Here is a 19,021-nt window from a genome sequence, read left to right as displayed (position 1 = left end):
AAAATGCTAGCTTATTGCTAGCTCTTGCAAATATTTAGCCGTCTTCACCACCTTCACGCCAGTGGGGCGTGAAGAAGCGTGGTGGGGGGCACGGTCGGCCGAGCAGAGGGCACGGCCGGCCAGGAGTGGGCCGGCACTTAACGTTACTGACCCCGTGTCGGCGCACTCGGTGCTGCCGGCAACTTATTCTGTCTGGCGTAGAATAAACGCTGTGCAGCCTCCAGCCCGATACATCAAGAGGCGGACCTTTGAAATTATGGGTATGGCCAAGTTAGTCCGAACCCAAACTTGAAAAATCTGTTTGGGTTTAGGTACTGAACCTTAATCCGAACCCCCAATCACTAAAAATTGCTGAGCCAGACCTGAACCTGTTGAACCTGAAATTCAAATGAAGTTCGGGGTCAGATCCCGGGGACAAATCGTAGGCATGGAAATAGTGATGAACGCTATTAAAACAATGAGGGAGATTTATCAGAAGTGTCCGAGGGCAGAAGTGTCCGAGGGCAAAACTGTTCTGAGAAAGCTTCCCAGTACGTTGTTCCTTGCTCCTGTTCCCATTCCTACATTTATCTCCAGTTGTGACCTTGGACCTGCCCTTTGACCTCTGCATTTCTGCCACCTGCCCTGACTTTCTGCCTGATCACGAGCCTGGACTCCCATTGTGTACTGCGACCTCGGCTGACACCGCGGGCTAGTCGCACCTGTGGAACGACCTGGTGGTACCCTGCAGCAGCAAGTCCATCCCACTTTGCGGCGGGCTCTGGTGAAAACCAGGTGCCACTTAGACTCCGGTCCCAGGCATTGGCTAGTACCATCTCCTGTGGTGGTCCTGGGGGTTCACTGACCCTGAGCCCTGACATTGGGCCATTTTCTATCAGTAAATCTGGTGGTAGATTTCCTTTAAATATACAAGAGCAAAACAGCACCTGCAATAATAGCCGAATACACATATGAAATAAAAAAAAAATAGATGAATAATAGAAAAGAATAAAAAAACATAGAAAGAGAGAGAATATTCTCCTCTCTCCAGAACATATGTGATACATTTTTAAATTCATACTTCCACATTTTACATTTTAGAGGGCTCTTCCCCTGGCACAAGGTCTTCTACTTCATTAAAAGTCATTTTAGCATCTTCCTACTATTTACCATCTAAAGCTTTCTAGTATGCTTCCATGAAAAAAGAAGAAAGGAACAAATATTCAGACATACACCAATATCAACAAAGGATGATCAAGAACCAATCATACACTACCACACATCACCTTCTTTTTGTGCCGTAGCAGGTGGCGCCAAGTTAAGAGAGAGAAGTTGAGGTAACTTTTCTGGTAATGATGACCCTTGGCATCTTTTGCATCAGGGCTATTGCCACCAGTCCAGGACTATTTTGAGGACCATGTCACCTATGATCCTTCTGTAGAGGTCATTACCTAAATGTGGAGGAAGACTAGAGGATTCCTTAGGTGACATATGGCTGCACCCCAACGTCTTTTATCCATTTCCTGAAAAAGGCCAGCACCAATCAGCTGTGCACTGGCCCTTTAAATCTTCTGATTTCCTAGGAGACGGGAATGTGTGCACATGGCCGTCGGATGGGAGTCAGGAGCGGGGAGAGGTAAGACAGAGCAGCGGGGCTCTGGGGCACACAGATGATCACAGGTGAGCCCACGACCCGCGACACAAGGGGGCAGATTTACTTACCCGGTCCATTCGCGATCCAGCGGCGCATTCTCTGCGGTGGATCCGGGTCTTCCGGTGATTCACTAAGGCAGTTCCTCCGACGTCCACCAGGTGTCGCTGCTGCGCTGAATGCGCTGGAGTTTACCAAGCCGGGCCGAGTGAAGGTAAGTGCATGCCGGCGCCGATGCGCCACAATCCGGTCGTGTGCACCAAAATCCCGGGGCAATTCAGGGAAAATGGGCGCAAATCGGAAATATTCGGGTAACACGTCAGGAAAAAGCAAATCGGGCCCTTAGTAAATGACCCCCAAGGTGTTGGAAACCCAGCCCGAGGAAAGATGCAATTAATATTAGTTTTCAACGTCAATTAAAAGTTTGTTTCAAAAATAGGAGTCTGTGAAAAACACAAAGTTCCTCTTTTCACATTTGAGGGAACAACCTCATAATGAGATGTATTGTATTGGAATGAGGTGTTCACCAAATATCTCTGGATGTGACTCTTAGTTGGCCACCTATTTGCCACGAGCTATGTGTCGTAGACTCATCATGGCATCTACACGTTGGATGGTCTTGCTGATCCTTCACACCTCAACACGGAATCGATCATTTGCAGCACAGTAGGAGATCCTACTAAATTATACATCTCCCCATCTGGACCTAACCTGTAAATCAACAGCTTTGAAGGGTGGGATGACCCCCTGCTATCAATCCCATATAGCGACTCTCCTCCGTGCTTCTCCATTGCATCCTTGATAAGAAGGGCACATGGTCATCTCTATGCCGGAATGTATCCATATAATACAAGTCATTAAGGTATTACCTATTACACACCCTCTGGGGTCACTGTAGGTTTTATTTTAAGGTCGTATTAAAAATGATGATTTTACTTTTACCATAAAGTAGCGTATTTATGTCCTGATGTAGGGAGCACAATGTCAGAGATATTCATGGCCATTGTGAATTTTAGTCTAGTCCAGGATAAATTCTACCCCCGGAGATTGCAAAATTTACTTTTTTGGCTAAAAGTCCAACCCCATCGGTATAAACAAGGGCCGTATAAAATCTATTAGTCTGAGGTTATAATTTTATATCTTCATCATCACTTCTGGTAATAACGAATATTTTACTTTAATTACTCAGAAGAGGTGAATTAGCTAAATACTCAGGAAATGACCAAATGACTTTAGTCCAGGAGACATGTTTCTGTTGTATATCAACACTATGGAAATGGGAAGATTTGTACCGTACCAGGAAAAAAGAACCAGAAATATCCCATTGTATAAGACTTCCATTTAGTTCTTGGGACTCATCAAGCCTCAGGACTTAACCCTTAAATGTCATGTGCGACTACTGTACAAAGCAGCAAGCGGATGGATCCCACAAGGCAGATGATAGTCAGGGGAAGTCCAAGTTCAGGGCAGGTGGCAGTCAGACAGAATCCAGAATACAAGCTATCAGGGTAAACGCGGATCAGGACCAGAATACAGAGTGACAGATCAGAATCAAAGTTATGAAATGGAGATGGGGTCAAGCACAGAAGTCCCGAGTGCACACCAGAATAGTGCACCTTTGCTGGACAACACTGAACCTTAAAAATCGTGGGTTGTAGGGATGAGCAGACACAATCAGGTTCGGATTCATCGGGTTAGACCGTAGCTTGAAAAAAGGTTCAGTTTGGGCACGCCAACCGAACCCTACCTCGACCGTCTGCAATCAGTGCCGGGCATTAACCCTTTAAATTCAGCCAGCAGAGTCTGCGTGCCACCAGCATTCAAAGAGTTGACTCCTGCAATTAATGATAGCACCGATCACAGGTTCGATGGGGGTGATCCTAAAAGTCAAACCTGAACTGAAATCCAAGTTCAGTTTTGAGGACCCGAACCCACAATGTTCGTCTGGGAGGTAAACATTGTGGTTTGGATAAGCTTACCCCTAGTAGGCACCTCTCATGTCGGAAGGCTGCCTTTCATCCTCAGGGATGTGCACTGATTCAATAGGGAAACTAGTGGAGGGACCAAGTTGTATTCACCTTTCCCCAAGAAACTGATTCTAGTACCAGATGTAGAAAGTGATTCCAGACTTGTAGGGGCCATAATATTGATACAGCCCAGGGCCCATGGCAGTCTTACTCCGCCCCTGGGTGTCAATGTGGGAAAGTAGTGGGAGCAAAGTAGTGGGAGCAGGATGTCATTAATGGTGGGGTTCCATGCTCTTGACCGATTCGCATCCAAGCAGATCAGATTCTTATCCCCTATACTGTGCAATACCAAATCTAGCCTAAAGGGTGGTTATTCCAGAACATGCCATAAAAATATGAGAAACAGCACCCCTCTGGCCTGAGGTGGAATTGCATCTTTTGTTTATTTTCATGGAATGCAAAACCAACACAGCCCATGAGAGGAGCTGATGCCCAGAAGGTTTTCTTACAACCCCTTTAATTGCTCTTCGTTTTGTACTAGTATATTTCTATATAGTCTTCTACCGTCCTCTCTGTCTGCTAAAGTCACATCTTTTGCATTGATTCGGTCTCGATTGGAAGGGAACATCTGTTCTGGCTCTTTGCCTCTTGATGTGTTACTCTTGCAGAATCTGTCATCAGGAAGAGAGAATGTACCCTCTGCCGTTCATTTGATAAAAAGTGTGACCCCCTTGAGAAACTGTTCCTTTGTAACAGGTCAAAGGGGACAAAAACTGTGAAAATATGTCACTGGTGTCCCGGGATAATGTGTGTGAAAACATATGGAGTTGCCGCTGTTTTCCATGTTACGTGTCAGACATAAGAAAGATGTTTGCGCACCGGTTGGCTCGCCCTCCATATGGCTCGTCGCGTGTTTTGCTTTCTCAGTGTAACACAGGGGGGGCCGATGACTGCTACCATTGTGTAAGAAGGGAAGACCCATCTGATATTTACACAACAGACCAAATAACAATATGTTTTACCATAAAATACCATATTTAGCCTCCAAATGGGAAAGAATAATGGGACAAGTGATGCAAAATACCATGGTGGTAGATATTCTGGTGCCAGGGACCTGGGGTCATTGATGAGCTCAACTTTACTTGAAGTAAAAATTCAGTTTTCCCTAGATATAAATCTTAATACCTTATTGGAACATCTACTGGATTGGTCAAATGGCTGGAAGGATGTTATACAATGGCTGGAGGGATCTCCAAGGGACATATAGATGAGATAAAATGGCTGGAATGATCTCCAAGGAGGCATCTTCCAGGAACAGGTGGATGGGATTCAATGGCTGGAGGCATCTGCCAGTTGACTAAGTGGATGAGATACAATGGCTGAACAGATCTCCCAGGGACATGTGATTGCAAAACAATGGCTGAAGGGATCTCTAAGGGCCATATGGGTGGCATACAATGGCTGGAGGCATCTCCCAGGGAAATGTGGATGGGGTACAATGACTGGATTTATGTTCCACAGACATGTGGATGAGATACAATGGCTGGGATCTCCTAGGGACATGCGTATGGGAAAATGTAGGTGGAAAAGATCCATTAGGTAGTTGGACATTGTAGGTTGGGGGTCAGTTTGGGGGAGTCCTTGCTCTACCTGCGTATCCTCTACACATGCAACATAGCATCACTGGGACCACCGGGACCCCTAGTAATCAGGAGAATGGGGGCTGACAATTGCCCCATGTGAATGGAATACTGACACTCATACCCAACCATCATTCTATTCAGTTCAGCTCTTAGTAGCAGTCCTATAGAACTGGGTGAACCACTGGTCCTGACAACCTATTTATATAGAAACCTAAGGGGCACTTACCATGATCTCTGTGGGTCCCATATGTCAAACACTTTTCCCCTTGATAGTTGATAAATCATAGATTGCTAGAAAAGGGAATTTCATTTTATGATTGAAAATGACCTAAGGATCAGCTCATATTTCCAGGGAAGGGTGTTCCCTACAGCAGCCACTAGAGGGGAAAAGTGGTATTGCATGTTGTCAATACAATGAACAGGCTTCCTCTCTAGTGGTCTACAGTACACTAGGTCATAGAGGAACCTCACTCTGTGACCTCCATATATCCTCACTGGTCTAATGGAATGGAGCTGCCTTTATGAGAAGACCCTTAAAGGGGTCAAACAGTTGTTACAGTCACTCTAGTATGAAGAACCAAAACCCAGTTTCGATTCCTCTAAGGATTTTTCTGTTTCCATCAGACGTTCCTGTATCACTGTACTAGTTTAGAATTGAACAACATCAAACTTTAAAATCCCATTAGTATGGATGATTCCAGCTATGAATATTTAACATTCAGTGTCTGAGCATTTTACAGAATCAACTATTCTGATTGCAAAACGCCAAAAAATGAACCTACTCCATAACATGTTATAAGAAGCCATAGTATTAGTCTATGGGATGGGGCCACTGGCCAAACATCAAGCAATATTTGGAATCAATGTGCGCCTATTAATTTGCGCTGCCCTTCCTGTAATAATATTGAGACAGACTGTCTGCCTGTTTGTGCATTATGACTTGCTCTGCAATCTGTATACAAACTAATGAGGTGTGTAATTCTGTAAACGCATCGATTGGGAATCCATCTGAATTGCTGGCGTGCATTTAGACAATTTTGATACTTTTGTGTCTCTTTCGAATAAATAATTGAATTAAAATTGGATTAAGCAACAATGTATCGATTTCGGATGTGAAAAGTCATGAACCGTTTCCAAGTGGCAAAAAAAAGGAGATTAGGTTAATGAAAGAATTAATGAAATAATTGTTACAATTACTAATTACAGATTATTAAAACTGTAAACATTCTATGACCTCACATCACTCTGCTGTAATACTCAAAGATCTCCACACTCAAAATACTCCAGGAGAAGAAGCAATGCTGACGTGTAGGAGTGGTACCTGCAGCTCATTAGATTTAGTGCATCACGTAATAAGGAAATGATTCTCTCCTCTACTACTCTTCACCGCTCCTCTTCTTCTCTCCTCTGCTCTACTACTCTTCACCTCTCCTCTTCTTCGCTCCTTTGATCTACTTCTCTTCACCTCTCCTCTTCTTCTCTCCTTTGATCTACTTCTCTTCACCTCTCCTCTTCTTCTCTCCTTTGATCTACTTCTCTTCACCGCTCCTCTTCTTCTCTCCTCTGCTCTACTTCTCTTCACCTCTCCTCTTCTTCGCTCCTTTGCTCTACTTCTCTTCACCTATCCTATCCTATTCTTCTCTCCTCTTTTCTACTACTCTTCACCTCTCCTCTTCTTCTCTCCTCTTCTCTACTACTCTTCACCGCTCCTCTTCTTCTCTCCTCTTTTCTACTACTCTTCACCTCTCCTCTTCTTCTCTCCTCTTCTCTACTACTCTTCACCGCTCCTCTTCTTCTCTCCTCTTCTCTACTACTCTTCACCGCTCCTCTTCTTCTCTCCTCTTTTCTACTACTCTTCACCTCTCCTCTTCTTCTCTCCTCTTCTCTACTACTCTTCACCGCTCCTCTTCTTCTCTCCTCTGCTCTACTACTCTTCACCGCTCCTCTTCTTCTCTCCTCTGCTCTACTACTCTTCACCGCTCCTCTTCTTCTCTCCACCTCTCTACTACTCTTCACCTCTCCTCTTCTTCTCTCCTCTGCTCTACTACTCTTCACCGCTCCTCTTCTTCTCTCCTCTTCTCTACTACTCTTCACCTCTCCTCTTCTTCTCTCCTCTTTTCTACTACTCTTCACCGCTCCTCTTCTTCTCTCCTCTGCTCTACTACTCTTCACCTCTCGTCTTCTTCTCTCCTCTGCTCTACTACTCTTCACCTCTCCTCTTCTTCTCTCCTCTTTTCTACTACTCTTCACCGCTCCTCTTCTTCTCTCCTCTGCTCTACTACTCTTCACCTCTCCTCTTCTTCTCTCCTCTGCTCTACTACTCTTCACCTCTCCTCTTCTTCTCTCCTCTGCTCTACTACTCTTCACCTCTCCTCTTCTTCTCTCCTCTGCTCTACTACTCTTCACCTCTCCTCTTCTTCTCTCCTCTTCTCTACTACTCTTCACCGCTCCTCTTCTTCTCTCCTCTGTTCTACTACTCTTCACCGCTCCTCTTCTTCTCTCCTCTTCTTTACTACTCTTCACCTCTCCTCTTCTTCTCTCCTCTTTTCTACTACTCTTCACCGCTCCTCTTCTTCTCTCCTCTGCTCTACTACTCTTCACCTCTCCTCTTCTTCTCTCCTTTGCTCTACTTCTCTTCACCGCTCCTCTTTTTCTCTCCTCTGCTCTACTTCTCTTCACCGATCCTCTTCTTTACTCTCTCTGATTTCCTTCTGATTCCCTCTCTCTTCTTCTTTGCTCTCCCTCTCAACTGCTTTATTTTCCTGTTTCCCTAACATTTGTTATCTCTTCTCTACTTTTACTCTCCTCTACTTTTATCACCTTTAATCTACTCTTCTCTTCTTGTCATTTTGTAATGAATGGTCTGGGAACAAACGGAAAAGATAGACAGAGACAGTGGGCCCTGAGACTAGTCCCGTTCTCAGCTGTCCCTTCCTATTGCCCAGCCCACCCTAGGCAGCGGATAATCAACTAGAAGATGATCCCTCCCTGTACCAAAGTGCATAACACATAGACCAAGACAAAACAGTAGAAACAGATATACATAGTTGCCAGAGCCAGGTCACAACAAAGAAAACGAAGTACAAAATCACAAAACGGTAGAGTAGTCTGAACAAGAGCCAAAGAACAGCAAAGCAATGAACAATGAGTAACAAGCAAAGTATGGTGCCAACTAGAGCGACTTAGGAAAAGTGGGCAGGACTCTTATTTCATCTCAGAACCCTGGACTAGGGATTGGTACAGAATTCTGAGATCCAGACAACACAGAAAGTAAGTGAGAAGTGTGAGAAGCTGTCAATCAGAGCTAATGCTGCAGCAAAGAGACAGGGATGGTTGGTGCTTAATCAATCCAAACAGTATAGCCAGCTAAAACTGTCCTCTTCCCCCTTCCATTACCTCTTCTCTTCTTTTCCATTCTTTTTTCTCTTTTCTTTTGCTTTAATTTTCCTTCTCTTCTATCTTTCTTGCTGTCCTCCTTCTCATTTCATAATTTCTACATTTCTCATTTTCGCTTTTTGTTTTTATCATTTTCTTTCCTTCTCTTTATCTCTTTTCTTACTTGGACATTACTCTCTTTCCCTTCCTTTCTTATCTTTTTTTCTCTCTTCTAGTTTGCTCTCCCTTTTCTCTCTTCTCCTTTGTTCCTAACATTCTTTCCCACTGTCTCCTTTAATCTCTCCTTTTCTCTCTTCTAGTTTGCTCTCCCTCTTCTCTCTTCTCCCTTATTCCTAACATTCTTTCCCACTGTCTCCGTCAATCTCTCCTTTTCTCTCTTCTCTTCTCTTTTCTTCTCTTCTTTTCCATCCCTTTCCTGTCTTCTCTTCTTCACATTCACTCCTACTTTTGTCCGCTCCTTTCATCTCCTCTACTCATTTTATTGTCATCTTCTCTTCTCCTTTGCTCTCAAACTGTTATGTGCTGCACATACTTTGATGCTGTAAATCTACAAAATTTGGTCAAGCCAACAAATTGCGCAGACGTTCATATCTTGCTCTTCAAATCCTGTCTCCCCTGCGAATTCCCAGTTATTTGACATATAGGAATCTTGTCCACTGTATGTATGATTGGGAACCACTCTGTAAGGACATGTAGTGCTGTACATTACATCCATCACCTTGGAAGTCTGAGGCATAATAATCAGTAACACAATGGCCCATGAATGCGGTGCACCATGCGGACGTCCAAAGTACTTAAATTAAGTGCACCAGTTTTTTTTTCTGGTGCACTCAGTTTAACGGGCCTGCACCACAATTATGCTGGACTGGAACATCCATTTATGTGCACAGTATTGCATAGTGCAGCCACAATACTGGAAACACTTCATAAATACATGTGCATCCAGTTTGCATTATGTGCGATCTACGCCTGAAATCAGGTGCTGATTGCCCCATAAATGTGGCCCATAATCTTTGTATTTGCTTGAGGAAAACCCCTGGGCATAGGTCCTCTTTTGCTTTATGGATATATGGATATCATAGAAGAATTCCACTTTCAAGGTCCTCTTCTATGAGATGAGAGTCACTCTACGAGAAACAAAAGAGGAGAGGAGGCAGCAATCCAAAAATCTGTAGTGTTTCAGATATAGGGTGCACGTAGTCCAGGGTTCTGGTGCTCAACAAAACCTCGTGGAGACATAGTGATTGGAGAAGACCACAGCACCGGAAGGGTAAAATTCCAACGATTTCTTTATTTACAATTCATCCATACTGAGGAGGACACACTAATAACTGTCCAATAATACTTGGACAAATACGTGGGTAGAATACCGGGGTATCGAATCCACGTGGAAGTGGTCGAAATTTGTCCCCGTGTAGGCCCTATACGTTCAGTCCTATGAGCTTGCATTGAGTGCCGTTCAGGAGTTAATGTTGGGACACGATGGTGTGATTTGCAGCAGTGTGTAACCTGACTAGCTACTTGTGGCACGAACTATAGTCTCTTTAGGTGGCCTATACTATACAAGTACGTCTGGATATGATGAACGATTGTACCTCCGAATCAAGGATACAAAAATCCAGTACTCTTATTGAAAAATCTAGAGTTATTTCTTTAATAACATAAGTTTTTTGTTTTTCTGTGGGGATCCATCTAGATATATCGTTTTATTACCTACATGTGGCTGGTCCATGATTAGGGAAATATTCTTCTACGAGATTTAGAGGTACCCTATGGACTTATGGATAGACCTGTGTCTGGGCTGTAATTTATTTAAATGTAGCCACCTATGCAGACTAATCCCTCAAATTAAATCTATGCTATATAGTTCGTTCATTATACTTACCTAGAATCCTCGTCTGTCTTCTGATCTCGGAATCCCGGAGGAGATCACATGATCGGGACGGATGATGACGTTCAACCTGAACAGATCACATGACGAACTAGGCTGCTATGACAACCATGCCAACTACGCATGCACACTGAGGATAGCTGGCTCGGAGACGAGGGGTGGTGTCCGATAATGAAGTTCACATGTGGAGTATTTGTATATGCATATAATGCCTGGTATTGTAAAGTATAATATAAAAATTTCACTTGAAATTCACATATATAACCTGTAGAGATGAGCGAACACTAAAATGCTCGGGTACTCGTTATTCGAGACGAACTTTTCCCGATGCTCGAGTGCTCGTCTCGAATAACGAACCCCATTGAAGTCAATGGGAGACTCGAGCATTTTTCAAGGGGACCAAGGCTCTGCACAGGGAAGCTTGGCCAAACACCTGGGAACCTCAGAAAAGGATGGAAACACCACGGAAATGGACAGGAAACAGCAGGGGCAGCATGCATGGATGCCTCTGAGGCTGCATAATCGCACCATTATGCCAAAATTATGGGCAACAGCATGGCCATGACAGAGTGACAGAATGAAGCTAGATAGCATCTAAAACATCCAATAATTGACCCTGACACTATAGGGGACGGCATGCAGAGGCAGCGGCAGCAGGCTAGAGAGTGTCATGGCGACATACCCTAAATGGACTCAGGCTTCAAACCAATGGGTGGCAGAGAGGAACCAAAGGAGGTGAGCAAGAAGCGCTCAAATAATATCGGTACATGATAAAAGTTTGCCAGTATATTTTGTGGATTACACAGCAGGGTGGCGACAAAGTTAACATGGAAGCCATGAAAACAACCCAAAATTCTGCCTGACACAGCTCGTTTGATAAGGGGACCATGTATGGAGGCAGTGAACTAGTAGTAGATTAAAGGTGCTGCAGTTAAAACTATGTTAGTTGGATCTTGGCATGGAGCTGGCGCTCCGCTGCCAGGCGAGCTTTCGCCAATCCAAGCCCCTGTCTATAGGCTACTCCCCAAACAGCACTTCTAAGAACCTTTTGTATAAGATCAAGTGTAGTAGCGTTCTTATAAGTTTAGGATATGGCGGGTGAGGGGAATGTAAACAGATGCGCAAGAAGCGCTGAAATAATATCCCTAAATGGTAAAAGTTTGCAAGTATATTTTGGGGATTACACAGCAGGGTGGCGACAAAGTTAACAACTTTGATGTGGAATGCCCTGTAATAGCTCTTGGGCGGTGTGCCTTTTATCGCCTAGGCTCAGCAGTTTCAGCACCGCCTGCTGTCGCTTAGCGACGGCACTGCTGCTGTGCCTAGAGCTACCGACTGATGGCGCCATGCCCACGGATGGTAATTCGGAGGAGGAGGAGGTGGAGGAGGGGTGGGAGGAGGTATAGTAGGCCTTTGAGACCTGGACCGAGGTAGGCCCCGCAATTCTCTGCGTCGGCAGTATATGACCAGCCCCAGGGTCAGACTCGGTCCCAGCCTGCACCAAGTTAAGTGTAGTAGCGTTCTCATAAGTTTGGGATATGGCGGGTGAGGGGAATGTAAACAGATGCGCAAGAAGCGCATGATGCGCATGGAGCTGGCGTTCCGCTGCCAGGCGAGCTTTCGCCAATCCAAGCCCCTGTCTCTAGGCTACTCCCCAAACAGCACTTCTAAGAACCTTTTGTATAAGATCAAGTGTAGTAGCGTTCTTATAAGTTTAGGATATGCCGGGTGAGGGGAATGTAAACAGATGCGCAAGAAGCGCTGAAATAATATCCCTAAATGGTAAAAGTTTATATATTATGTATATTTTGTGGATAACACAGCAGGGTGGCGACAAAGTTAACAACTTTGATGTGGAATCCATGAAAACAACCCAAATTTCTGCCTGACACACCTCGTTTGATAAAGGGACGATGTATGGAGGCAGCTATATGGACGACTTTTGGAGGTAGCAATGGAGACAACGTGTGGAGGCTGCTATGGAGACAATTTAATTTGGATAGTGCCTGTATGTGGCAGTCCCAAACATTTTTCAAACCAGAGGAGCAGGTAGGTGGCCCTCCAGTAAAATGGGATAGATTGAGTGCCTGTATGTGGCAGTCCCAAAAATGTTTCAAACCAGAGGAGCAGGTAGGTGGCCCTGCAGTAAAATGGAATAGATTGAGTGCCTGTATGTGGCAGTCCCAAAAATGTTTCAAACCAGAGGAGCAGGTAGGTGGCCCTGCAGTAAAATGGAATAGATTGAGTGCCTGTATGTGGCAGTCCCAAAAATTGTTCAAACCAGAGGAGCAGGTAGGTGGCCCTGCAGTAAAATGGAATAGATTGAGTGCCTGTATGTGGCAGTCCCAAAAATTGTTCAAACCAGAGGAGCAGGTAGGTGGCCCTGCAGTAAAATGGAATAGATTGAGTGCCTGTATGTGGCAGTCCCAAAAATGTTTCAAACCAGAGGAGCAGGTAGGTGGCCCTGCAGTAAAATGGAATAGATTGAGTGCCTGTATGTGGCAGTCCCAAAAATGTTTCAAACCAGAGGAGCAGGTAGGTGGCCCTGCAGTAAAATGGAATAGATTGAGTGCCTGTATGTGGCAGTCCCAAAAATTGTTCAAACCAGAGGAGCAGGTAGGTGGCCCTGCAGTAAAATGGAATAGATTGAGTGCCTGTATGTGGCAGTCCCAAAAATTGTTCAAACCAGAGGAGCAGGTAGGTGGCCCTGCAGTAAAATGGAATAGATTGAGTGCCTGTATGTGGCAGTCCCAAAAATTGTTCAAACCAGAGGAGCAGGTAGGTGGCCCTGCAGTAAAATGGAATAGATTGAGTGCCTGTATGTGGCACTCACAAAAATTGTTTCAAACAGAGGACCGGGTAGGTGGCCCTCCAGAAAAATTAAATGCATGAAGTACTATAGCAAGAGCCAGTGGGCCCTGTCAAAAAATAGCCAGTTTCCTCTGCTTTACTGTACAAAGAGGAGGAGAAGGAGGAAAATGAGGAGGAGGAGGAGGAGTGGATCAATTATTCAGGTTGAGCTTCCTTCACCTGGTGGAGATTGGAAATTCTGAGAAATCCAGCCTTTATTCATTTTAATAAGCGTCAGCCTGTCAGCGCTGTCAGTCGACAGGCGTGTACGCTTATCGGTGATGATGCCACCAGCTGCACTGAAAACCCGCTCGGACAAGACGCTAGCGGCAGGGCAGGCAAGAACCTCCAAGGCGTAGAGCGCCAGTTCGTGCCACATGTCCAGCTTTGAAACCCAGTAGTTGTAGGGAGCTGTGTGATCATTTAGGACGATGGTATGGTCAGCTACGTACTCCCTCACCATCTTTCTGTAAAGATCAGCCCTACTCTGCCGAGACTGGGGACAGGTGACAGTGTCTTGCTGGGGTGACATAAAGCTGGCAAAAGCCTTGTAAAGCGTACCCTTGCCAGTGCTGGACAAGCTGCCTGCTCGCCTACTCTCCCTCGCTACTTGTCCCGCAGAACTACGCACTCTGCCGCTAGCGCTGTCAGAAGGGAAATACTGTTTCAGCTTGTGCACCAGGGCCTGCTGGTATTCATGCATTCTCACACTCCTTTCCTCTCCAGGGATGAGAGTGGGAAGATTTTGCTTGTACCGTGGGTCCAGGAGAGTGAACACCCAGTAATCGGTGCTGGAATAAATTCTTTGAACGCGAGGGTCACGGGATAGGCAGCCTAGCATGAAATCTGCCATATGCGCCAGAGTACCAACGCGTAAGAATTCACTCCCCTCACTGGCCTGACTGTCCATTTCCTCCTCCTCCAACTCCTCCAACTCCTCTTCTTCTGCCCATACACGCTGAACAGTGAAGGACTCAACAATGGTCCCCTCTTGTGTCTCGCCAACATTCTCCTCCTCTTCCTCCTCATCCTCCTCCACCTCCACCTCCTCCGATATGCGCTGAGAAACAGACCTCAGGGTGCTTTGGCTATCAACAAGGGAATATTCTTCCCCCGTCTCTTGTGACGAGCGCAAAGCTTCCGACTTCATGCTGACCAGAGAGTTTTTCAACAGGCCAAGCAGCGGGATGGTGAGGCTGATGATGGCGGCATCGCCACTGACCATCTGTGTTGACTCCTCAAAGTTACTCAGCACCTGACAGATATCAGACATCCACGTCCACTCCTCATTGTAGACTTGAGGAAGCTGACTGACCTGACTACCAGTTCTGGTGGAAGTTGACATCTGGCAGTCTACAATTGCTCTGCGCTGCTGGTAAACTCTGGATAACATGGTCAGTGTTGAATTCCACCTCGTGGGCACGTCGCACAACAGTCGGTGAGCGGGCAGTTGGAGGCGGCGCTGCGCTGCCCTGAGAGTGGCAGCATCTGGGCTGGACTTCCTGAAATGCGCACAGATGCGGCGCACCTTCGTGAGCAAATCAGACAGATTGGGGTATGTCTTGAGGAAACGCTGCACTATCAGATTTAACACATGGGCCAGGCATGGCACATGTGTCAGTCTGCCGAGTTGCAGAGCCGCCACCAGGTTACGGCCGTTGTCACACACAACCATTCCCGGCTTGAGGTTCAGCGGTGCCAGCCACAGATCAGTCTGCGCCGTGATGCCCTGTAATAGCTCTTGGGCGGTGTGCCTTTTGTCGCCTAGGCTCAGCAGTTTGAGCACCGCCTGCTGTCGCTTAGCGACGGCACTGCTGCTGTGCCTAGAGCTACCGACTGATGGCGCCGTGCCCACGGATGGTAGTTCGGAGGAGGAGGTGGAGGAGGGGTGGGAGGAGGAGGAGGCATAGTAGGCCTGAAACACCTGGACCGAGGTAGGCCCCGCAATCCTCGGCGTCGGCAGTATATGAGCAGCCCCAGGGTCAGACTCGGTCCCAGCCTCCACCAAGTTAACTCAATGTGCCGTCAGCGATATATAGTGGCCCTGCCCGGCAGCACTCGTCCACGTGTCCGTGGTCAGGTGGACCTTGTCAGAAACGGCGTTGGTCAGGGCACGGATGATGTTGTCTGACACGTGCTGGTGCAGGGCTGGGACGGCACATCGGGAAAAGTAGTGGCGGCTGGGGACCGAATACCGAGGGGCGGCCGCCGCCATGAGGTTGCGAAAGGCCTCGGTCTCTACTAGCCTATAGGGCAGCATCTCCAGGCTAAGCAATCTGGAGATGTGCACATTAAGGGCTTGGGCGTGCGGGTGGGTTGCACTATATTTGCGTTTCCGCTCCAGCGTCTGGGGTATGGAGAGCTGAACGCTGGTGGATGCTGTGGAGGATCGTGGAGGCGACGATGGGGTTTTTGTGCCAGGGTCCTGGGCAGGGGGCTGACTAGCAGCTGACACAGGGGAAGGAGCAGTGGTGTGCACGGCCGGAGGTGAACGGGCTTGTTGCCACTGAGTGGGGTGCTTAGCATTCATATGCCTGCGCATACTGGTGGTAGTTAAGCTAGTAGTGGTGGAACCCCTGCTGAGCCTGGTTTGGCAAATGTTGCACACCACAGTCCGTCGGTCATCCGGTGTTTCCTTAAAGAACCTCCACACTTCTGAAGATCTAGCCCTCGCCGCAAGAGCCCTCACCACGGGAGCTTCACTAGTTGACAGTGGCGCTGATGCACCAGCTCTGGCCCTGCCTCTCCGTCTGGCCCCACCACTGCCTCTTCCAACCTGTTCAGGTCGAGGACTCTCCTCCGTCTCAGAAGCACTGTGTTCACCCGGCCTCTCAACCCAGCTTGGGTCTGTCACCTCATCATCCTCCGATCCCTCAGTCTGCTCCCCCCTCGGACTTCCTGCCCTGACAACAACTTCCCCACTGTCTGACAACCGTGTCTCCTCATCGTCGGACACCTCTTTACACACTTCCACTACGTCAAGAAGGTCATCATCACCCACAGACTGTGACTGGTGGAAAACCTGGGCATCGGAAAATTGCTCAGCAGCAACCGGACAAGTGGTTTGTGACTGTGGGAAGGGTCCAGAAAACAGTTCCTCAGAGTATGCCGGTTCAAATGCCAAATTTTCCTGGGAGGGGGCAGACTGGGGGGGAGGAGGCTGAGGTGCAGGAGCTGGAGGAGTGGGGATTTCGGTGACATGGGTGGACTGCGTGGAAGACTGACTGGTGGTGGACAAATTGCTCGAAGCATTGTCAGCAATCCACGACATCACCTGTTCGCACTGTTCTGGCCTCAACAGTGCTCTACCACGAGTCCCAGTAACTTCAGACATGAACCTAGGGAGTGTAGCTCTGCGGCGTTCCCCTGCTCCCTCATCAGCAGGTGGTGTCTCACCCCGCCCAGGACCACGGCCTCTGACCCCTGCAGTAGTTGGACGCCCACGTCCCCGCCCTCGTCCTCTACCCCTAGCCCTCGGGTTAAACATTTTTAAAATGAGAGTTATAACTTTTTTTTTTTTTTTACTTCTTTTTGTTTTTTTTGGTGTTTTTTTGTGTTTTTTTTTTTTTTTTGTGTTTTTTGTTTTTTTTTGAGTTTTTAAAACCAAACAATCCTATCCTATTGCTATGGCTATTTTCTAGCCAAGTATCAAAGGAAGCACACTACTATGCCAGATGAGATGACACTGAGTTATTGCCTAATAGAAATCCAACCCCTACTGAATTTTGCCACTTCGGCCTTTGCTATGGATATGTGCGCCACTAAGCGCAGAACACAGCGGTCGCAAGTCTCACTACAAATTGCTCAGAATTGGCAAGTACATGCACTGCAGAAACTACAGCCACCAGCAGATCAACCAGAAATCAAATATATAGAACGCTACTGTAGGCTTCAAGAAGCTGTTTGTATTCTCCTATGGCTATTTTCTAGCCAAGTATCAAAGGAAGCACAGTACTATGCCAGATGAGATGACACTGAGTTATTGCCTAATAGAAATCCAACCCCTACTGAATTTTGCCACTTCGGCCTTTGCTATGGATATGTGCGCCACTAAGCGCAGAACACAGCGGTCGCAAGTCTCACTACAAATTGCTCAGAATTGGCAAGTACATGCACTGCAGAAACTACAGCCACCAGCAGATCAACCAGAAATCAAATATATAGAACGCTACTGTAGGCTTCAAGAAGCTGTTTGTATTCTCCTATGGCTATTTTCTAGCCAAGTATCAAAGGAAGCACACTACTATGCCAGATGAGATGACACTGAGTTATTGCCTAATAGAAATCCAACCCCTACTGAATTTTCCCACTTCGGTCTTTGCTATGGATATGTGTGCCACTAAGAGCTAAACACAACGGTAGCAAGTCCCCCTGCTAATTCCTCACAGAATGGTAAAAGATGCAAATTAAAATAAAAAAAGTAGAACGTTATTGTAGCCCTAAGAAGGGCTGTTGGGTTCTTTGAGAATCACTCCTGCCTAACAGTAAGCTAATAGAACACCCTAACGCTTTCCCTGACCAGCAGCAGCTCTCTCCCTAGCGGCATCCAGAGACAGAATGATCCGAGCAGCGCGGCCAGCGGCTAGTCTATCCCAGGGTCACCTGATCTGGCCAGCCAACCACTGCTATCGACGTGTAAGGGTACCACGTCATGCTGGGTGGAGTGCAGAGTCTCCTGGCTTGTGATTGGCTCTGTTTCTGGCCGCCAAAAAGCAAAACGGCGGGAGCTGCCATTTTCTCGAGCGGGCGAAGTATTCGTCCGAGTAACGAGCAGTTTCGAGTACCCTAATGCTCGACCGAGCATCAAGCTCGGACGAGCATGTTCGCTCATCTCTAATAACCTGCATTAATTATGGGATATTTTTAACATCACCTTTTTAATGAAATTACATGTTTTTGATTGCTCATTACGTCACTGGGGGAAATGATGTCACATATGTTTTTACTATATATATGTTTGTCTTGACCATGTCTGTTATGCTTGATAAAGATTCAATGTGAATCGAAAAGTCACTCTACGAGGACATGTATTGCGTCTTTTTGGAGTCTGATCAGTAAAGACAAAACAACTTTTAATGTGCTCAAAGTTTGTGAGTCAAGGGATGAACACCATTTATGGGTTATCCTCAGGATAATTGATAGATTTGGGCTGATATCGGGCTCTTACCCTTATTATCTCATCTGCCCTGTCCAAAGTTGACTTGTTCTCCTTCGCAGCCCCTTGGGGTCCCCCAATGGTTCTACTACTAATGGCAGTGCATGGAGTCTATTACTTTAAGTTCTGTGATAGGTTTAAACTGGAGTCCTCGGGGCATCAGCATTGGGTCCTATCACTCCCTTGGGCCCCAAGCAATTGCATTAGATGCTTTTTGGGTAACTCCAACTGAGTTTAAACAAGATCCAAATGAATGGAAGCCTTCATTGCTTTTCCGCTACAGGGGTCCGGAGCCAAGTATTTCCAAGTTTATAGTGGAGGTTTACATGGTGCTGAACAGCGGATCAGTGCACTCATCCCCCACAATCAGCTATTAATGGTTTATCCCAAACAAAGTTGGCTGTACCTGGTACCATGCATTAGGTATTCGAGGGATCTCCCTCCAGGTCTGGGGTCCACAGACTTAGACCGATACCTACGTTGAGAACA

This window comes from Engystomops pustulosus, chromosome 5, assembly GCF_040894005.1.
Source record: "Engystomops pustulosus chromosome 5, aEngPut4.maternal, whole genome shotgun sequence".
NCBI lineage: Eukaryota > Metazoa > Chordata > Amphibia > Anura > Leptodactylidae > Engystomops > Engystomops pustulosus.
Note: the sequence above shows the minus strand (reverse complement) of the source record.